The sequence below is a fragment of the Microtus ochrogaster genome, chromosome 19 (genome assembly GCF_000317375.1).
Source record: "Microtus ochrogaster isolate Prairie Vole_2 chromosome 19, MicOch1.0, whole genome shotgun sequence".
NCBI classification, from domain to species: domain Eukaryota; kingdom Metazoa; phylum Chordata; class Mammalia; order Rodentia; family Cricetidae; genus Microtus; species Microtus ochrogaster.
In genome coordinates this window covers 15,753,367-15,776,348 of record NC_022021.1, presented here as the reverse complement: position 1 = coordinate 15,776,348, position 22,982 = coordinate 15,753,367, and the positions used below count along the sequence as shown (strand labels likewise).

Below are 22,982 nucleotides of genomic sequence, written 5' to 3'. Positions count from 1 at the left end.
TTCTCCGGGAGGATCTTGAAAATCCCAATCAGGTTGGTGAAATTCTTTAATATAGTTCATAGGCAGTCTGTTCTGCTCAAAGGAAGTGTTTTTATTTGCTTTTAACTAATATAGTTTTTCAAAGAACACCTTCATTTTCCATTTTACTTCAGACCATGGTAGTCATAAATTGACAACATTTTATCATTGTTATTCTAAAATAAGATCTAGCAGATAAATGAGTTCTTATGCCAGATGTCAAACAAGCTAATGTCCAGGAAATTCTTCCTGTCATCGGATAGGTATATAACAACACAACAATAGTAGACTCTCAACTAAGTAAGCAAAATCCTCAGTGCGGGGAACCGTTTGGTAGTCTTGCTGCAATGGGAGAAGGGAGATGGTTACCGCGACACCATTGCTATTATTGAAATTAAACAGCTTTGGGAGAATAAAATTGTTAATAAAAGGCTTCTTCTCCATGCCCCTCATGATTCCCCTCCCCACATTCTATGACATGCTATTCAGATGTATGTAAGTAGAATTACGTGGAACCTAGTTGTCTACTGTACAAGGTCGCATCTATAGGCCAGCAAGGAAATGAAGATGGGGGTGACCTCACTATATTTAGGTGATTGTTGTCTGAGAAAACACATTCACGTGTTTTGATATCGATGTTTAAACTTTTCCTCTTTCTGAATGCGTCACAATTTTTCAAACCAACCGCGCTCACCCTCTAGGGTACCGCCGTGTTTGTGCGTTAAACGCGGCCATGAAATCATTGCATGGGGCTGGTTTAATGCGTTTAACAGAGAACTAATGGGTTGTCTGTGTCAGAAAGCATGCTCCCATTTCTAATCTCGTCACGTACTGAAGCGGGTTTTGTGGGAATCTCTGGCTTCCACCTTTATCCATCCTGGACGCTCCTACTCAGGAAAACCTTTCCAAACGCTTCCAGCTTCTCTGACCGCTGCCAAAAATGTCCAGCTTTCTGCCCTCCTCATTTTCGGCCTATTTTCGTCATAGTTAACAATAATAAATGATCCTAGCAGTTTAAAACCTCACTCGAAATGATCTGGTGAGCTTCTGCCCTGTTTCTTGCTTTGAACTGTAATCTCAATTAACTCAGTATGTTTAACTTGCTCAGCTCTCCAAGCTGGAGGAGACCAAAGCTACTTTGTGTTGAATTTTACATTTTTCCCCCCAGGGTGTGCGTTGGGAGCGTATATACATATGCACTCGTGCGTGAGCACGAACACACACGCGCGCGCCCGCGCGCGCTCGCACACACACACACATACACACACACACACACACACAGAGGGGGGGGGAGAGAGAGAGAGAGAGAGAGAGAGAGAGAGAGAGAGAGAGAGAGAGAGAGAGAGAGAACTCCGCAAGAAAAAAGAAGCCGGGATGCCCTGTGAATAACGGAGACTTGGGGCTCAATCTTAACCCCTGCGCGGGGAATAGAGGGTTGGGGTGCGGGCGGGTGCACGAGCCCACCTACAGCCGCCTCTCTGACCAGGAAGCCGACAGCCAGAGTGAGGACGCAAGGATGCCCCGCGGGCCCCTGCATTTGTGTGTCACAAAACAGAATGACTAGGCTCCCGTGATGAAGTAAAAGTTCCGGATCGCTTGAAGGCCCTGCACCGCCACCTTGCCCAAGCGAGGCGCTGGCTGGTGGAGCCGCCTCCAGGGCTGGCTGGACTGGGTGGAAGACCTCGCAGGGGGTCCTGCTGCACTAGCTTTTGTACTGCCCCTCCTAGGCCAGTTGGGAGCTGACGTACAGGCTCCCCAGAGACGCTGGGGGCGTCGCACTGCAGCTGGGTGGGGAGCAATTTATTCCTGGCGGTCACATCCCACCCCATCTTCTGTTACTCCACCCTACCCCTCCCATCCCTCCACCTCTTCCTCCTCCTCTTCTACCAACGCCCGCACTATCTTCTGATTCTCCTGGTCTTCACCCTCCATTCTCTTTCTCTCCCTTTCTTTTCCTCTCTCCCTTCCCCATCCCCCACTCTTCCACATCCCTCCCCCTCCTCTGAAAAACCAAGCTTTTGCCTCTAAAAGTCACAAGATGAGAGAGAGAGAGAGAGAGAGAGAGAGAGAGAGAGAGGCCTGCTGTGACTGGAAGACAGGAGGGAATCTGGTACATCTGGGAGTGGAAACTTGATGCCCCTGGGCCAAGATTTGTCAGGGCCACCGCCTAAGGTGAGTACACTGGGGGCCCAGGAGTTCACACTTGGAAGGGTCCAAACCCCGCCCAAACCTAAAAGACGCGCGGTAGTCAAACAGCGGTTAAAACTGGGATGGGGTGAGGGTCGGGGAAGGGCTACAGCATAAAATGGTCCCTGGCCAAAAGGGTGCTGTAAGCCTGCTTCGTGGCTCCTAGCTCAGGCTCTTGCCCAAGGCTGCTTCCCAGCCCGCGTGGGGAATCTGCGACGGCTGTGCCTTCCAGCGTCTTCTCCCGATGCCGACCTTCCCGCAGCTGCCCTCCTTACACATCCGCGTTCAAGGGATGCTCTGGCGTCAGGAAGTAAGGAAGTGTGCGTCTCTCAAACCTTGAAAGGGGAAAGTTTGGCAAAGCGGGCACTCTCTGGTTCTACCGTTCCCTCGAACCTAACTAACCTAAGATTCCTAGATGGTGCAGAATATTATTTTCCCTTTAAAAAAGAATGACTTTAACGAAAATTCCTGTGTAGTCAAAAAGATTATTGGACACCATGACTGATCAGCTGCTGCTGACCTACCAATAAGCGTTTTTAAATACACACGTACATTCATGCGTGCCCCCCTACACGCAAACACACTCGGGGGGCTCTGAGTAATGAGTAAGAGAGCTCTAAGTTAGCAAGAATTAAGAGGGAATCTAAAGGGCTTTTAAATGTTCTGTATGTATGCTCCATTTGTGTGCAGCTGGGAGGTGGCGCTGAAGGAGCACTCGTTGGCCGGGCATTTTCTCTGTGCCTGTGTGTTGCGTGTGTTGTCAGCTGGCTCTGGTTTCTAAGCACTGAGTGTTGCCAAAGGCTGGGGCCAGCATCCACCATCCATCTCGGCACCCTAGTGGCAGAACAGGACTCATTTGTTTGGTGCAGAGCGGTGAGGACCTGGAAGAGACTGGAGTGTAGTTAGGTCGGCCCCCTGCCATCTAATACACCTGCGGCAGATGGCTCAAGTGGTAGAACGGTTTTGTTTGCCAGGATCAAGAAAGGAGGGGGAGGGGGAGGGAATTCAGCCTCGCCCCACTCAAAAGAAGTGCCGTAAAGAGCCAGAAAAATGAAAGTAGCCACGTCCATACTATCAAAAGCAACAATGTTGCCCCCTCCCCTGAGTTATCCCGGGTAGTTAGTGACCTTGATGCCTGGTCCCAACAGATAACATGGCAGAATTTTACGAATGTATTTTTTGACGAAATGTTTGCTCTTCACACACACACACACACACACACACACACACACACACACACACGCCTCTCCAAGTAGACACAGGTGTCCTTGAAGCTCCTTTCCAAGAAGCTGAAGGAAACACCACTCAAAATCCAGAAACCATCTTCTCTTCCCAAGATCTTCATCCACTCAGACTGCCAACTTCCACAGAAAGGCTTCCTCCGAAGACAGTCAGAAGGCTTCAAATGTATCTATCTCGTTCTCACATACAGTAATGTTCCTTTCTGATCAATATTCTCATCCTCGCGTCCTTCATGCTACTCAACAAGCGGGGAAAGAAGCAAGCACACCGGGCCTGGTGACTGTAGAGCACAGGCAGATGTGACAAAGAACACAGAGCCAGTCTATTAAGCTCAGCCTGTTCTCAATTGTTTAATTCTACACTGAACCTGAGACTGAAGAGAACAAATCAGGGGACACCAAAGCACACAAGAGACTTGCTTCCACCCTTGCTCCGCACACATCGCTATACCCATACACATCTATGTTTTCATAGCAAATATTTTCATGGTTCTTATGAAATAAATGATTATGTTGATCTAATTTTCTGTCCTAAATCAAGTTAATTTCCTTTACCCAGGATATACTATGCTAGCTTCGTGGGGCTGGCTGTTATGTAGATGCAGAGAAATTCCACCATTTTGAAGCACACATTCTATTTTTCTGTATTTTTCACATTAAGGCCAAATAATATTTAGAGTTGTACTAAAGACAATTAAACAAGAATTCATTCTAGTTATGATTTGGGGGGGTCACAAATAAGACACAATCTAAAACCCCCACGTAGAAAGGGGGAAAAACAAACAAAAAACAAAACCCACCATTTTCCAAGGTGCTTTCAATACCTGAAGAGCCCTGTGAACTGGGTTGCTTTGACTGCATGCTTATGTGCAATGCATAATTTAATTGTTCTGTGATCATTTTCCTTCCCTATGAGGTTTTCATTTTTCAAGGAGAAACTTTACATTCAGCAAGCTATAATGCTCGTTGGGAAGGATATAAGAATAGCGCTGTCTTTTATGCAGTGTTAGTAATATGAGTTTATGCACAAAACATACAAATTGCTAAGGTGAGTCCATATGTTACCAAACTCACTCCTATCCACTTGACAGGAAAATTAGAACAAGAAAGTTGCAATTATAAAAATGAGGTAAGGCTTTTTAAACTTCTCAGAGATTTTTTTTTATTTAATAGAAAAGGAAATTGAAAGACAGCTATTTTAAAACCTGCTTTTAGGGACACTAGGAACATCCTGTTTCATGTAAAGAAGAAAGGAATTAGGAAACTTTTTCATTTCTGCAGAATAGACAATAACTTAGCCTGACCAAAGCTTCTTCCCCACCCTGTCCTTTTCCTGATTTAAGCATGTAGACCCTGGTTCCAACCAGTGTTCTAAAGCTAAGAATGAGAATTTTCAATATGAACTCTTGACCTTTGAATTAACAGGTGAATTTATTGTTTTTTAAAAAACACCTGGGATTTGTTAATAGGCGACATTTTAAACTGAAACCTTGAAGACTCCAAATGCTAGTTCAAATGCTCCAGTATTTTAAGGGGGAGGAATCTGCCTTAATATTTGAACAGGTTAGTCCTGAATCACAGTAAGGTTTCAGAGGCCCCTGCTGACCTAGAACCTGGCACGTGTAAAGGAAACATGTAGAAAGAGGGGATGCTGGGTCCCCTCCCTCCTCTACTCGCTGCTGGGACCACCTACATCACATGTTTTCATATGAAATGCCTATTTGGTTTTACAGAAAGACTCATGAGACAAAACCTAGAATACCAAAATTGTGCTCAGACGTACTTTTTATAAAATAGACATACTTTAACATATCTACTTTAAAATACTCTGTCTCTGTCTCTCTGCTCTCTCTCTCTCTCTCTCTCTCTCTCTCTCTCTCTCTCTCTGTGTGTGTGTGTGTGTGTGTGTGTGTGTGTGTGTGTGTGTGTCTAGCCTTAGGTCTCAAAAGCATCACCATCATTCCATGTTTTCTGAATGCAGTGCCCTGGGGTAAAGGTGACAAAGCCATCCAGTACCCAGAAGGACTTAACCATTTTACAGGCCTATGGCGCCAGGCATTTTAAAAGATACACTCTTCAACTGGAGCTGAAATAGGTGTGGTGGTGGAAAAGACTATATTATAAGCCCAAGCCCAAGTCAATTAGGATTTCGACATTTTCTTGGGCCTTATAAAACCGAAGGAAGGACTGTGGTCAGCTGCATTTGCAGGTCCCTAGGGTTCCCAGAAGAAAGGACTTTCGGCTTGTGGGTTTGTGTGTTGACTGTGTGATCAAGCCCCTTCTGGAGGCCCCTAAAGTCCTTTAGAAATTATAGTTTTGCCTTTCCTGGAGCATCAATGGCTAGAGAGGTCTCAAGAGCCTTAAACACAAAGCTCTTGAATCTCCCCAAGACCAGAGAATGCAGGTTCTCCAGGTCAGGGCCGCCCCGACGGCCCAAGTGCGGTGCTCAAGGGGCCAGTAGGTGTCGCTGTTTCCCTGCTGGCAGGAGCCTGGAGCCCGACGTTGGCCCCTAGCACCACTCAGCTTTTGGCCCAGGATACTCTCCCAGCCTTCTCTGAGATTCAAGGATGTGATGGTCCCTCATTTGTTTCCCCTTAAACTCTGCCCTGGCTCACCTGGCCATGGCCGCAGTAGTCGACCTAAGAAAATATCTATGGAGAGAGAAAGGAGAGACGAATTTGGTGGAGTCAAAAGGCCGCCCCTACGGAATAGGCTGAAAGCCTTCTTCATCTGCCACCCACGCCCCCTTCTTTCTCTTCACAAGCCGAGGGTGGTGGAGGGCGTGGGCTGTCGGGAGCACCCTGGTAAAATCCAAAATTGAAGAATTCAGACATGGTTCTGATTTAACTTTGAAAATAAACAAGAGGTTCAAAACCAGCTTCACGGGAACTAGCCACAGAAAGAGTTTTTATATCCTTGTCTCAAAAGACAAGGAAGAAAAGAAGATGGGGGAGGGGCAAAATTCTAAGCTAAGGACCCTGAGGTACCTATGATTTTTGACCACATGCCTGTAAGCAGAATGTCGGGTGAATGCATAGGCCACCCCTTGCTCTGGCCCAGAAAGGAAATTTTGAAATACACTTGTGTCCTCTGCTTCCCTCTCCAAAGCATTGTTTACTAAGTGTTAATCTCCTCTGGATAGGGTTAGATCATCTTTGGAATCTGTGTTAAGATTCTAGGTATTGAGAATTCTGCTCCTTTCTCTGGCATCCTGTGGGCCCCTGGCTTTGGCTCAATATGCAGCGTAAGCGATTATTAATCAGAGGCGTTCTTTTTGTGTCTTTCAAAAGGGAATAGCATTTGGCTTGCAGATTCCAAGAGAGACACTTAACAATGGTTATATCCTATAGACCGCTGGAGGTTTTTTATTACAATCCGGATTTCTTTGCATAGGGCCCTCACTTCTCTGATTAGAAGGTGGCAGGGGGAGATGGTATGAAACACCCTAAATTCAGTCTTGTGCAGGCGCAAGGGGTACGGTGAAAATGGAACTAGCTCTGTATTTAATTTGAGTCTAAGAAGAATATCTTCAGTCATGAGTTAGTTGTATTTGTTCTTAAGGACCCATACTGCTGTGGTTCGTGTAAAAGTAAAACATTCGTAAAGAGGAATACCATAACAAACAGAAAAGTGGAAAAGAGGAAAAAAAATTCTCACCTAAAGTCCCAAGAACATTGGGATAATTTTGTTGTGCTGTCTAAGCTGAGGCATCCCCTCTCAGGACTGCAGCGCAAGAGGCTGCGTATTCAAAGAAAGGCTGAATTTTTAGCCAGAGTTGGCAAATATCTTCATTAAATGTCACAACCTTTGCTATGTTTCATAAAATTGGCTCCTTCATTTAAAGTCTTATGTCTGTTATGCAATTTTTAATAATCATTTTTATCGAGAGAGCAGATTTATCTCTGGAGGTGGGGTAGGACGGACACGTGTCTAATTGTAGGTTGTGAAGTTCAGTGAGGTGGTATTTTTAGCTTGAAATGCTGGAATTTATATATTTGGGTATTTCTTCCGGCCTCATCCTTTCCGTTTCTCCCTCGGTTTCACTCGACCTTTTCTCTCATTTTCTGCTCCTTCTTGCCTCTGTCTTCTTGCTCCCCTCCACAGCGCCTCTCGCCCCTTCCTTTCACTTCTATTTCTCGCCTCTTTTCTTTCTCTTTCCCGCTCCCTTCTTGTATAATTTATTGTCTGATTCTATCAGTCAAGTTAATATGAAACTAGCAAGAGGAGGCCCATCACTCTTATCTGGCCCTCTCCATGAGGCGCGTAAGAGACTTTAGGTGTCGGTAGCAGCCAGGTTATGGACCAGCACGGTGCCCTAGGTGCAGAGGACTCCGCTTGTGGAGGAGTTGGGGTCCGACTGCGGTTGCGGGGCTTATTCAAATACCGCCCGCTGCTGCTGTGATTCGCGGGGACTCGGCCTCCATATGGTAATGCAGGGCGGGGGTGGGGGGTGGAGGGAGGCGCAGAGGGGAGGGGAAGAGAAGATGGGGGGTGAGGGCGGGAGGGAGGGGGCTCCGACACCGCGCGCTCTGCTGCCGTGCTGGGACAGAGCACCCGGACCGGCGGCAGCAGCGACAGCGGCGCAACCCACCCTCAACTGCAACACCCACCAAGCCAGGAAGCCACCAAGCCGTGGGCCCTCGGGGTAAGCCACAGCGCGCACACCGCAGTGTTGGTGAAGCCAAAGAGGGAGATTAGAAACAGAAAAGATTACAGAGAGATCAGAGATAAGAGGTGTACCTCTCTCTGTCCCTTGTCACACAGCGCGCGTGAACATGCATCTGTACACACATGCATGCTCAGACAGCAATACATTCCACATTCCTTGCTACTTCCATCTAAATACATGCACCGACACTCTATGCCCTGCAACGTGGCCAGAGTGTTTGTCCTGATCCTGCATAAAAGCGGCAGGTATGTGCCAAGAAGCTCAGGCAAGAACAAACAGCCACACACAATTGAATTGCAGCCAAACTCAGACATTCAGCTTGCTGAATTGATTCATTCGGCCTGGTGCCTCCCACCCCAGCCGGAATTCTGTAACTAGTTACGGAATTCTGCAATTATACATAAAACGTGCTGAAATTTTACCTCAGGAAACGTAATCTTGCTATATATGGCAAGGTAAGGGTAAACCTGGACGATGGATGTGTTTCCATTTTTTAATGTTTTACGCATAGCCATCTGACTACTTTTTATTGGGTGACATATCATATGAGCTTGGAAAAACTGTAGCCAGAGGTAAGCTGGAAAATGCCATAAGAATTAAGGGTGCTGAAAATGGATGCTAGACGGTCCAACATTAAAGATGGCATACAGTGTAGGTTTGAAATGGGAGGAATTACTTGTGAATATTTATACACAAAAACCACTGGGGAGGTCTGAGTCTCGCCTTGAGTATCTTTACAGGTAAGTCATTCATAGGAAAACTAATTACCGGTGCATGTACTCGGACTTGTTTAATTGAGAAAGCTGCATGTGTGCACATTTTCTGTTCTTTGTGGTTATACAATTATGGATTGGGTCTTTTTTTTTTACATGATAGCTTTAGGGAATGTTAATATATGATTTAAATATACATATATTCAATAGTCATTGTGCTGAAGAGTTATGCTGCCAGGAAGGAAAAATCCTATCCTATAGACAAGATTGCTAATGCTTGAAATCCAACTCAAGGCCTGTATATGATAAGGCACACCAACTGGATTAATATAGTTAACTGTTTTGTTTGTGTGTTTTTACTTCAAAGTTTGGAATTAAGGATGCTTTGCAATCAAGATAATGTGTTTCCATCCATATTGAGATAAACTAAAACTCAGTACATTTGAAATGCTGCAGACACGACACAACACACAACATGGTTGAAAATGTCTTCCTTGCAGAAGGCTGTCCATTGCTGTGTCTACACATTTTAAAATAGATTTTTTTTACAAGAAATGCTAGAAAGCAATAGTGGTGAATACCGCATTCCCCCAGTTAATCAGCACAGTTCCTTAGAAATCTGGAATCCCTTCACTCACACGGACTTTTCTCAAATGTATTGGCTCCAACCTGTATTTCTACTAATATGAAGTTAATCAGACAATCAAACTTTGAGCCTCTAAACGGTAGGCATTATAGGCAATGGAGGGGTATGGAAAGAAAGAGAAAAGAAATGTGTTTCTTTTATGATCGAACTAGGCTGTTCTCCAGGTGGCATTGCATACATAACACATATGCATACTTGTAATCTTACGTAAACAAAAGAAGGGAGGCAACTGTGTATATAATCTAGCTAGAGATAGCAGCAGACACTAGCCAAAAAAAAAAAAAAAAAGACAGAAAGGACAACAGAAGCAGATAGACATATAAAATAGGAAGAAAAAGGGAGGGGGAGGGGAATCAACAAAACTGCAGAACCAGAAATTTTCAAGGAATTTTTTGAAAATGCAAATATATCTTTACATATGCATCAGTATTAAAAATAATACAGGCTGGACCCAAGAGGAGCAGGAGGAGGAGGAAGAGGAGGAGGAAAGGTGGAGGAGTGGAGGAGGAGGAGAAGGAGGAGGAGAAGGAGGAGGAGGAGGAAAGAATGGAGGCGCCGCGGAGCCCTGATTATGCATGGGCCGGAGCTGCCTCCTCTAACCTGTTCTCGGTGCAGGGCAGCCGGCGGTCCTCAGCCGCCCACAGAACAGGAGCCGAAACAACCGTTCCGAAGGCTACAGCGTTTATTTTTCTCTTTTGGGGGATTTTGGCGGTTGTTTCAGGGGCTAGCCAACTGGCCCCTTTAATTAAAAGCTTCAATAAAAGGCGATCGCTCCAGGAATGCACCCGCTCCTCTTCGCGCAGGATTTGCATATTTTTTTAATGCCCTAATTTCCTTGATGTATGTAAATGTAGCCGGACGTAGAGGGAGACAGGGAGCTGACGTCAATGGACGTGACCTCGCAGCTAAACCTTGAACGTGAAGCCGGGCTGGGGGAAAACACGGAGCGGCAACCGATGGAGCCCGAAAGCCTGTGTGGCTGTATCTATCGGTGGCCGAGCCCGAGCGGAGGTGCCACGAGCGCCCTTGCCAGTCCCAGGGGAGGACAAGCCGCTGCCTCGTTTCTGCCCGCGGCAGTTGCCCGCCTCGCCAGCCTTCCCTTCGTAGACACAGACTCTAGTTCTGCGCTTTCAGCCCCACCAAATACAAATTCTTTTCTTTCCTCAGGAAAAAAAAGAGAAACAAACAGACTCACAGACACACACACCTAAAACAGCAAACCAAAAGCAACAGATAACAAACAAAACGAATCCCAAGTGTTTTAGAACAACGCTCGGGTCGCTTGTCAGAAAGAAGATTGACAATGGGACGGTCTTTTTTTTTTTTTTTTTTCCTTCTTCTCTCCACAAGAAGAGGAAAGGGAGACTACAGACACCAGCAAAGCACTTCTAAAACACGCTGTGCTTGCTACACATGTTCCTAGTAGGGAAAGGTAAATTGCCCAGCCAAATGGTGAGGGCTTCTCTTTTTGGTACCTGTTTACCTGTGAACAAATTATGCGTGTCAGCCGCATTAATAACAAGCAGTGCCAGGAGCGAGTGTTTTACTGTAGTGGGAGTGACGTGTGTGTGTGTGTGTGTGTGTGTGTGTGTGTGTGTTGTGTATTGGAAGGAGCTTAGGTTGGTGAGCACAGAGGGAGTCGGCGTGGGGCAAAGACCACTCTTTGCAAGGCCAGGTCTGATGACTTATCTGGGGAGTTATCCGGCCAAGGCTGCGGGGCTGGGGCTCGAGTTTCCCCCTCTGAAGAGATAAACCCACAAGGCTTCCCCTGGACAGCCAGGCCCTTCCTGTGGCATTGTTTGAAGACAGGGACTTGAGGTGGGAGCCATCCCCTTGGCTGCGGCTTGGATTAGGCCTGGTGTTTTCTTCTAAGAACTCAGCAGCTTCTGCGTGGAGGCGGCAGTGCTGGGAGACCGGGAGGCCTGCGGGCTGGGCTCGCGTGTGCCCGCGCACCGGGCGGGAGGCCGCTGGCACCTCCCAGGGCACACTGGCTCCCGCCTGCGATCGCCACCCGCTCGGAGCCGCGAGGGTTGGGTCCTCGGCCTCAGCAGAGCTAAGGGCACAAACCTGCCAGCAGGCTAGGAAGAGGCGCTAGAGGCCGCGGTCTCAGCCTCCCAGGGCTGCCGTTTCGGATTCCACCTCGCAGCCCAGCTTTGTTTTCCTGACCTGCTAGCCGCCACTGGGCCGCGTGCCTGCGAGGGGAGTGTGTGCGTGTGCGTGTGCGCGGGGGCGTGCGTGTGCGCGGAGGCCGCGTGCGCGCGCGGCGGGCGGGGACCCTCCCGCCAAGGACACGCTTGGCTGGCTGTCCTCCGGCTGCGCTGGGCGGGAAAGCTGGGGGCCGGCGGCGGGACAGGGCGTCCGCGACTCTCAGGACAACCTCCCTTCTCCTCCCCGGGTCACTTAGACAGACCCGCGGCCGTCGAATTTTTACAGATCACCGCCCCCTCCTCGCCTGGGGTCGCGCAGGCTCTAACTACGGCCCCGGGCTCTTAGGTATCCGCGCCAAGGCTGCCTCCAGCTCCTGGCTCGCAAATAGGCCCAAGGGAGCACAAGGCCCTCGTCGGGACAGATTCCTGCACCGCCTCCCCCTCCTTCCACGCGCCCGCACCCCTGACAGCCTCCTGCTGGTGTTGCAGGATACCCACCTACCCTGAAAGCCCTCACCTTTCTTTTTACACACCTCAGCCTCTACACACACACACACACACACACACACACACACACACACACAAGCTTTTCTTCCTTCACAACCTCTATCATGCATGCCTGGTACCTTTTCAATAAAACTGGAATTTAGAAAAGAGAAATCCTTATAATGTATTCCTTGTCTTTAGCGAAACACACTAACAATCAGAATGGGGGGGGGGAAGACCTTGAACCAATAGACTTTTCATAAGAAAAAAAAGAAAGAAACTCTGCAAGTCAAAAGGTCATTTTCCAAGTTTGTAAATAATATTGCAAAGGGGACTCCGAAAGAAAGGAAAGAGAAAAAGGAGAAAGGAGGAAGGGAGGCAGAAAGGTCCACAAGTTAATAAAATGGTCCACTGGGAAAACAAGACAGGGATTCTTTTTAAAATGTGTCTAAGAAACCAAGAGGAGAAAAGCTGGGGTAAAGAGAAAAAAGAAGAAGAAGAAAGGTAGAAAAGGCAAAATAAGTTTCCAAAGAAACGTGTGCTTTGCATCCTACAATAGGAAAATGTAACCATTGCCCCTCCTTGAGACGAGACATTTCTAATTTGTTCCGTCTGTCAGGAGGGGACTATGAGAGGTTTGGGTGCAAATTCATTATCTCTGGCAACGCAGAACGTAGTGTGGGGACTGAAAAAGACCGTGGCAATGGATGAACAATAGGGCTTCAGTTCATCAGTAACAAAAGCAGTGGGGAAATTGGTTGAGTTTCAGAGCACGTCCTCCTCGGCAGAGGGGGCTGGACTAGACCTTGGACAGCCCCCCCAAAAACTTGCCGAGCCTCGTACACACCACTTCACTCTTCACTCCGAGGCTCAGGGAGCAAGTCCTTGGAGTGGGGGGGAAAGTTGGCTTTTTTCCCCTCCTTGGTCTTTTGCGCCCTTCTCTCTCCCTCAGAAGAGAAGAGCAGCGTAAACTATTTTAGACGCAATCGAGGAAGAATCGCCCACCATGTGGAATTGAGCGGCAGTTTTAAATGTACTGATCTGAAAAAAAAATTTTCCCTTTTTTTTTGGAGACGCCTAAAGGAGCCTGCTTGTGTGCTGTGGCCATGTTCTTCTGTGACTGGATCTTCTCTTCTGCCTGGAGCCTCAATTTCGGTCCGGCTGGATTTGGGGAACAACACTGCCTGCCGCAAGGACATCAAGTGAGTATCTTGGCTCAGTGAAGACTGCAAGCCCCGGCTGCGCTAGGCCCGCTTGCCGGTAGTTGTCCGGTACCCACACCAAGAGTCGGCCAAGGGCCGCTCCGATGGCCAGTCCAGGGCTTTGCTTTAGCTAATTGATTGTGTGTCTTCCTTGCCAAACCTGTTGATCTTGTGAGTTGTCCGAGCCAGGACTGTTAATTATCCTTCGGGCTGACCCCTAATCGCAGAGAGATGCCAGGAAAAATTCACGCAGGGAAAAGAAATTTTGTATGTAAATCTGTGGTGTCGGTAGCCGGTCTTCTCTTAGATGTAGTGCTAAATACAATTGTGCTTTGCGTTCTTGAATTCTGGGATCTCATTTTGAATGATTTGCCTATTCTGAATCGCCCCAAAGTTTCAGTTACCTGACACAGAAGCCACTGTTAGATTAGACCCTGGTGTAAAACTTGTATAATAGCTAACTATATATGGGGAATTTTCTCCTTTTCCGCTGCTTTCTGGATTTTGGAGGGGAGAGACGAGTTTACAGGGCTATCCCGAGTCTAGCTTTACCCGAAATGCAACCTTTATGGTTAGTTACTGGGACTTGGAGCTCCTCTGCTTCAGACACCTCTGGAATCCGGGCGAAGACTGACCTTCGTTTGCTTAGAGCCCAAAATCAAGTGAAGGCAAGACCTTTTTTCGGTGGTTAGGGAGTATATGCATAAAATCCGGAGCGAGGAGAACCATAGCAATGCATTTTTGCATTAGGATCTGCCGCGTTTTCCTCTTGCAAATGTGCCGACGGTAACTGAATGGAGTACTGTCTGAAGGGGTCAGGGCAATTCAGTGGAATCGATCAGAAGTTAGACCTCAGGCCTGCCAAGTCACGGCCACGGCCGTGGGGTGGGGTGGGGGTTTAGAGCTGTGGCTGCCTTGGGCCCACAAGGATGAAGTCAGAGCGTTTTCTCCCTCTCTTGGTGCCCACACCTGCCCACCACCTTTCTCTCCACCTTGGCACCAGTAACTAGGGCGATGGCAGGAAAGAGCCACTGTAGTCAGCATAATTGACCGATGCAGTACTTTCATTTCGCAAAAACAACAGCTCCACCCCTACAGTCCAAAATAATAGTAAGCATCAAAAAAATCACTTTTAAAAACCCAACCTATTTTCAGGAGTATGTAAGACTTCCTAATATTGGCTAGTAGGGGTCGGGGTGGGGGAAGGGTATAAAATCCACCACTTTGCAGCAATCAGGTTTTACATTATTCATTGATTTACTGAAGGAAAGAGCCAATCAGGAGCCATGAATGCACATCTCACTGTGCTGTGTGGCCTTACAGTAAACTATTTGCATCTTTTTAATGGATTAGACATTTATCCTGGGATTCCCATTGTCTGGAAGGCCAGGAAATTCAGTCCCTTAAACATTTAGAAAATAAGACTTTGTTCCAGACTTAAAATCCTTGCATGGTGGGGCTCTCTCTTCTCTTTTGTATGGCAGGTTACAAGGTTCAAATCCCTAATGTTTCTTAAGTCTCTCTTCTTTCCAAGCTAAAAATAAAAGGAGAAAGAAAAATTAATTTCCCAAACCCCTCTAGATTCTGCACATTTTGCATTTCCATTATCATGCATGTCTCCATTTAAATGCAAATTAGCATATTTAACCCTGTAGGTGCTAAGGTCCAAGATACACAGTACTGGTGTTTTATATAATCTTTTGGTATTTTAAGGAATCACAGTAATTGTAATACTTTAAGATAATCTATATATGACATATATATATATATGTATATAGATTCTGATCATTTGTTTTATTGCCTATTTTTCAGATGAGACTTCAAAGAAGCATAGAATGAATAGACCAATCAAACAAAGGTAATTTAAAATTTTTTACTTGATAAAATATGACTGATGTACAAAGCCAAAATAGTGCATTGTTTACTGGCAGACAGGTCTGCAGTGTATTGTGTGTTTTCCCTTGCAACAGATAGAATTCCAGAAACATCTAAGTTTCAGTGTGTTCAGTTGTTTCTCCTGCAGGAGCCTTTGTGAATATGTATTAATATATACATATATGTATATGCATAAAGCATAATACACATATAGCCTGCAACAACCTATAAGAAAGAAGCTTATATTCAGAAGAAAGAGTGAGATACTTTTATTGCAATGCAAGTAATGTAAGTACATTATTTGAACCATGGACATTGCTGTAAATAAAATGGCTTTTTATAAAGACAATAGTAGTATTGACTGTACTAATAGACCACAGTTTGCACAACTATAATTCTTACAAACCAAATACTTAAAAAGGGCTGGTGTTAGACTAGTTCTTATGTATTCTGCATTAATGTAAATGGGATTTAGAGATGTTCTAAATATTGATCATAAACCAAATGTATTTGAATTAATTAAATAGACTAATTCTGACTCAAATATGGGGAAATAATAACTTTTTATTTTTAACCAGCAGAGATTGTTTATTCCCAAGCAAACCAAAATGCTTTGAGTCATGTTTCAGAAATTTGGAGACCTATAAAATGATCAGAACAAACATGATAGTCACATCCTAATCCACTAGCTACTAATGTAAATTTATTAGAGAATGGGCAGGAAGGCCCTTTGAATTCATATATCCTTCAGTACACTGATTTTCAAGTGAATATTCTGTAGCTCAGCGGATAGCTTTCTAAAAGCAAAAATACCTGACTTAAAAGTGTGTTTGTTGTTGAGAGCTTCTCTTCACATGTGACTTTGCTAGGATTCAGTGGAGCTGTGTGATTGTAACATATTGTGAGGTGTATATGATAATACATATAAAAAGCCATGTTGTAAACATTTGCAATATTATAAATAATCAGGCACTCAGGTTTAATCTTAGTGTATTTAATTTTCTTCTGAGAGTCAAGGTTGATAGAAAAATAAAATATTTAATTGGCAACATGGCTAATAAACAGACGGCCCATAATCCTCATCTTGGCTCATTTCACTTATTGGGGTTCCCATGATGAATCTGTTTTGAATACCAAGCATGGAGACCAGGCTTAGAGTAAGTTGGCATGACTACACAGCCTTTCCTGAGAAGATGCTATTTGAAGACAGCATCCTCTGCAGTTCCGAATGGCAGAAGCATCCAAACATTCAGTGTGTTAACTCTCGTTGTAGATGCCGTTTCTAAAATCACATGTTATTGTTAAGTATGGGAATACAGTCATAATAATTTTCAAACTAAAAAAAATTGAGGATAATACACACCCACCCACAGATCAATATATAGCTTGCCCTAGACACATGGGAAGCAAAGGGGATCCTCAAAGCATTCTTGATTTCTTGGGCTTTGACTTACAGAGTGGAGTAGATTTGATCATTTGCTTGCTTTATGTAATACCTGCCAGATCACTAATTGCCCTGCTGCTAGTTCTTGGAAAGCAAGGCCATAGTGCTCCTTAATCTTCCAAGCTTCCAGGCTCATTAGGACTTTACACAATGTCAGAAGTGGCATGTGCTTCTGTTTATGTTGTGACCATATGGTTTAATAAGGAACAAAAATTCCATGAACGTGTTTTAAAAATTGGATTGTAGTTGACGTGTGCGTTTTATCTGATTTCTTGTTAATGATTTAATAAGAAATATAGGTAAGTTCTTTACACATCTTAATCTTTTCTAAATAACCAGTAAGAGAATGCTTAAGACAAAAGTAAACAAATTAATCTAAGGAGAAATTGGAACCTTTGATACTCAGCTATATCTTAATTGGTGTGATATTATGTTTAAAACTCTTCACTGGAGATTTTTCTTGAATAAAAAAAAACTTGTCAGTCTCTTTTACAGGGTTTATGTTTGTGTGCTCTGTATGTGATTGAATAAGCATTCACGTCTTAAATGAATAAATTAGTGAATTACTGAGAAAAATGTATGTTCCAAAAAAATGTAAATCTAAAAGTGTTTAGTCTTTGTGGAAAATAGATACATCATGGAATTGAGAGTAAAGTGACACCCTGGTGATTTCTGCAATGGATATTAAGAATTATTAATGCTCTTTTAGTATGTAACTGAAAGAAAAGCAACACCACCAAAAATAATTAGTAATTTTGAATCACACTTCATAATGTTATCTACTGAAGAAATGCCTCTTGCAGAGATTACCACGTATGTTTTGTGAAGATGCATCTGAATGTTAGGTATTACAGATGTGCTAGACAGATCATCTATTATAAAGGATAGAAAAGAAAAGACCTCTTTGAAGTGATTTTAAAGTCACACTTTAAAAACTTCTAAGGCAATGAATGAAGCCAATTAACATATTAAATTCTGCTTCTAGATAGGGAGAAATATGAGTGGGTGGGGCAAGGGAAGGTGAACTGGCACCATGCTCCTCACATCCAGCTGTTTTATCTGCATTTTCAGGAGACAATAATTTTGTCATAATTTCATAAGCAAGTCTAAGGCATATTTTAACGGCATGAAATCTGATGTTTAAAACAGTAGACAAAGGCTCCGCATTTTTACTACAACAGAGTGTGTACATTAAAAACTATTGCTGCAATGTTTGCCTGTGCTGCATTCTAACGTGCACACCCTTTACATGCAGTCATTACAAAAAATATGACCCTCGTCTGCTTAGATCGTTCCGTTTGAACTTGCAGAATACGTTGTCCTATCGTCATGGTACGCAGATAGAAACATTACGGAGCTGTGAAGCCATTAAAAAGCACAACACCAACGCAAATTGTCAATGTAATCACACACCAACTCACTGTGTGTTACAGTGCTGATTCCCAGCCCCAGAAACGAGGCCCTGCTTTAAGCAATAGTAAAGTGCCTTCCATTCGCCTGCCTATGCAATCTGCCAGAAGAGAAATGCAGGCAAAGACGTTCCCCAGACCTGAAATGCTTTTATCTGTCCTTAGAGAGAGATTTCCTCCAGTCTTTGGATATTAGAGCGATCTACACTAGCGCCGAAGAGGTAAAAGGCCGTGGGTTGCTTTTCCAGGAACAGTCGGGAGAGCTAGTGGATGAAATGATGATTGAGAAAATAGGGCTTGTTGCAAAACTACTGCTGCGTCGTCACCAACGCTGCTGCAGCCGCCGCTGCAGCCTCCCCTACTCCTGGCAGCAGGCTGGGGCAGTAGGCTGATCACTGATGCATATCAATAACCATGTACTTGAGATTTCTCATGACATCATCATTACCTTGGTCTCCCGCGGTCTCAAACCTTTGACCTTGCCGGGCTGGTCCACAATTTGGCAGTGAAAGCCCTTCCAATGATGGCCCTTTTCTCCTTCTTTCAGACCGGGGGCAGCAGTACGCCAGCAAGACAGCATCTTCTCCCCAGCCTAGAAGTCCTGAGAAACCGAGGATCTCCCCCTAAAACATTCACATACAAGATATGTGCAATCAAGCTGCCAGCACTTGGTAAAAGCTCATGATGCCTAACCCAATGATCCGGAGCAGATCTTTGAATCAGCTGTCACTTCTATAGAATGGGATTTCCCCCCTCTTCCTCTTTAACCAGCGCTGGAAACTGCCGATGGCTTTACACATTTCAGTAGAGGAAGGCTAAAGAATCTTCAGTGAGAATGAAGCAATTTACAATGCAAATAGAGCCCTGCAAAGGGCTGGACGCTGCTGCTCAGTGGAACAGCTTGCTGCACCTTAGTCGCTGCTTCTTACTTTCTGATATTAATAGATGAATTGCTGGCTAACGCGGCTGGAGATTACTTGCTGGAAGGGAAAAAAGTTTGGAATAAACTCTGAATGCAACAGATCTTATTTGGATGTTTTAGCCGCAGACACTCAGACAGAAACCAGGTCATGTTTGCATGAAAGGAGGAATCTTAAATGCGGCAAATATCCTGGAGGAGTACGCTTGTGTAAATCCAGAGTGGATCGGGATCTGGAGTCCAACCAGAGGAAGACGGCCTTGTGAGGGAAGCGAGTTGTTATCTTTGGTTATCTAGCTGTATGAGTGTATTGGTCTTCATAAAGCTAGATAACCGAAAGTAAAAACTCCTTCAAGATCACCGAGAGCTGCCAAGAATGAAAGACTTCAACCAAGAGACAGTAAAAACGAGAAAGGTCAGGAATGCTTATTGAATCTAACTTTTTTTGTTCTTGTGATTAAAAGCGGGATGCAAGGAAATGAAGGGACACACATTCTGAAATTGAAAGGGGCCAGGTTTTGAGAGGGGCCCTACACTTAGAGAAGAATTGTGCTGTGTTTTTATGAGTGAAGATGCATGTACTTCTCTATATTGTTCTATTTTGAAACAAACATTACATAAGAGAATGTTTTGCTTAGAAAGCTGTTACAGTGATGCCTGATACCTCGTTTAAAAATGATTCCATAATCATGTCGAGTTGGGCAGTTCCCTTCTAAGGCCCCTCCCTCAAGTTTGAAGTTTGTGCTTGGAAACTTTCTATGTATTTGGGGCTGAACATTAAATTCTATGAAGTTAGACTTGCAGTAACGCTTATACTGGAAGGTTAATAATTTATATCTCCTGAGGCCTTAGTGCTAGCAGGGAAAACGGAGACGGGGGGGGGGGGGAGTCTGATTTTTATTCTTCTATTCAAAATACAAGGACAGATGCTTCTCTGTTCCGAGAGGGTTTCCTTGAGGAAGCTACTGAAGCAGAAAGACATGATGGAGACGAGATCGCCTCCCCTCTTGTCAAAGTGTTAAAAAAATGTTCTGTCTTACTCTGAGCCTAGCATTGGAAATGAAAGTGACATTTACGCCACAACCCACGTGTGCGCCTCCTCTCTTTTTGTTTAAGGATGATCAGGTCTATCCAGGAAACAGCTCTGGCATCCCAAACTGAAATAATTAGGACGTATATAGACCTGACAAAAATGGAAAGGGGGTGGGGAATCTGAGGGTCTGTCTTGCCTAATTGATTCCGCTAAACGGAAAGCAGGAGATGTGAACGGCAGGACGCTCCGATTCCCACGCTCGGGGGCAAGTGGTAAAGCCTAGTCGGCAGCCTATGACAGACAGCCCTGTTGGGGGGCAGGGGTATGAAAAAAAAAAAAACATCAAGCACACACACCATACTCATCTCCATCGCTTAAGAAAGTAAAGGCATTTCCCACCCACAGCCATCTGCAGCCTCCCAAATGGCAGCACCAACTGGCTGCTAGTTGCTACGTACTGTTTCTGTGAATTTTTAAACCACTGTTTAATCTGGCCATGATTAAATTTGGCTTTCTCCTTGGGTTGAAATTTTCATTATCTAAGGAAAACAGGTGGAAAGGGATGCCAAGAACGTCCATCAGAGAAATCCTCAGCCTGTGGCTAGGGCCTGGTGGTTACCTTTTGACTTTTGTTTGGGCTGTGCTATATTTTAAAGTCAGTCTCATAACACTCATTATGACTTTGTCGAGTTGTTTGCTTCTTTCTGTGACACAGGAACTTGGCCTACTTATGCTAATCTACATCCTGGAAATAAAGCTGTGAAGCCATCAGCTTGTAGAAAGTTGATCACAATCACAATGTGTTTAAAACTAGTTTTAGGACAGTCCTAGCACGATGTGGTCTACACAGTATTTTCTTTTCTTTCTGACTTTACCTAAAAGTAACTACTCCTACCATAAACTTTGAGGTTTTGGAGAAATCCATTATAATCCTTTTCTAAAATTCCTTATATTTTGTTACATGTTGTCAGGCAAACATTTTTATAGGCGTTTGCACATAAATACAATCATTGCAATAAAAAAATGTCTAAAATTGCCTGTTATCTTCCATATGGCCTAAATTAGTGATACTTCCAAATACATAATTTTTCTTCAGGGACAGTGCATTTTTTCTTTACTGCTTCAACTTCTTATAAGATTGAGATTGGAAAAGTCTGTAAAACCCCTGTTAGCTTCACTTAGAAAAGCTGAGACTTTAATAACGCAGTTTCTCAGTTTGGCTGCTGAACACGTGCCGAAGTTTTACTGTGGTAGTGACTGTTGAGAAGACTCATGTTTATTTACCTTTGAAGCAGTGTTTGTGCAAACAAGCTTTCATTGTAAAGGGCCTGTGCTCTTTTCATTTGCCCCGTGTCCAGGGGTGCTATTTACCTAGAACCATTGTCTACTACAATTAACATTTACATTACAAAGTGTGTGGTTTTCTTTCTCAAGGAGGTTCAATTAAGGCAATAAGATGTTTGCTGGGGAAACCTATTGTTTACTCAAAGCACTCAATGGAGTCAAATTACTGAAGTTTTTGCCTACATCTTGGTCGTTTATGTAAATATGTTAACTATAACATCTAAGGAAAATAAACAATATTAAAATTATGTGTTTGCCATTGTCATATCAAACTTGCTTTGTATCATACTAATGTTACATAACTTATCGATCAATAAAAATACATTTCAATGTTATTTTCATTTTATTTTTTGCTGTTCCACTGCTCTGGCTGCAACATGTCCCAAATTTTCTTTTTTCTATTACACATCAAACTTCTGACATTTTGTTTTACTTTTGTGTGTTGAAGGACGTTCCATATCTGAGCATGAGTCTAAAGGGTGTCCAAGATATTCTCTACAATGGCCTTATCATAAGGTGATATGTCTTTGAAATCTACAGTATTCCACAGGCATGCACATTTAAGTCAAAAGAAGTGTAAATATCAGTTAAGTAGTTCTTTGAAAGCTAGTTTTACCATTGGCAGGAACCGGATCAGGTTTATTTAGCATACCACTGCATTGTAAACCAGTTGGAGTGAAGTTGCAGGCTGCGTGAGTATGCAAGTTAACTAGTGGGAACCAAGGCAGCCTTTGTGAAAGACGAGCAGCAGATTGCTGTGCAAGGCCAATGTTAAAAAGGCAGCTGAATTTAACACCATCTGGAAGAAAAGATCCCTTCACGACTTTCTCACACCGTCAGACAAAACTAGTGTCTCTTGTTCCGAGCCCTTGTCTATGCAACCATACAATACTGAGTCATTATACTTTTGCTGAGAGAAAATTTGAGAACACAATATGGGTAACCAGTGAATGACCAAGTTTCATTGTGCCCGTCTAAGTCGATTGAAATCTATGTCTAGAGCTATGAATGGTTGTATTGTTTTCCTCACCAGGGCTGTACTAAATGTCAGCACAGTGTAAAGAAAAACTTGAAGTCTGCAAATAACTTACCAGATCTCAATTATAATATTTTCCCACACTAGAACTAATATCATTGCAAGGGGGCTGCATTGCAGAAAATACAAAGAGAAATGAGAGGAAATAAAAGAGTTCATTACAAAGTTATTTTATCTAGATGAACATTTTAATTTTCAGTTGCGAAATTTAGGATGCAGGCCTAGTTGTGGAGTGGAATTCATTTCTTGGATGCAGAAGTTACAAAAATGATTCTTGTGCAATTAAAATAGATTAAAAACAAATTTCCACCTCTACCTGAAACTCTAATTATGCATAAATGGTCTCCACTTGGATTTTATTGCTATAGTTCTGCTTAGAATTGTCAGTGTGACTCTAACTTAAATTTTGCTTTGAGTTTTAGCATCCTGCTCTGTCAGAGTTTGCCACTATGACTGACCCTGTAAAGGAATACTATAGAAGTATATGTCCCAAAATGCACAGGAGTAGTAGACTGGTGGATTCTAGTGCCCTCAAAATAGGTTTTCTCTTTGTACTTGCCAGCTTGTTTTTACACACGCATATCAATCACTTACCTTCAAGGTTAAGGTTTGC

General features: G+C 44.1%; 1 long non-coding RNA gene across 1 annotated transcript; it reads left to right on the top strand.

Moving 5' to 3' along the window:
• Positions 1–2,064: 2,064 nt before the first annotated feature.
• LOC106144003 lies at positions 2,065–18,692 on the top strand. The gene is made up of 4 exons (XR_001229115.2): positions 2,065–2,190; positions 13,181–13,309; positions 15,122–15,167; positions 18,585–18,692. It is a non-coding gene; the product is annotated as an uncharacterized LOC106144003 (long non-coding RNA).
• The last annotated feature ends 4,290 nt before the right edge of the window (positions 18,693–22,982 follow it).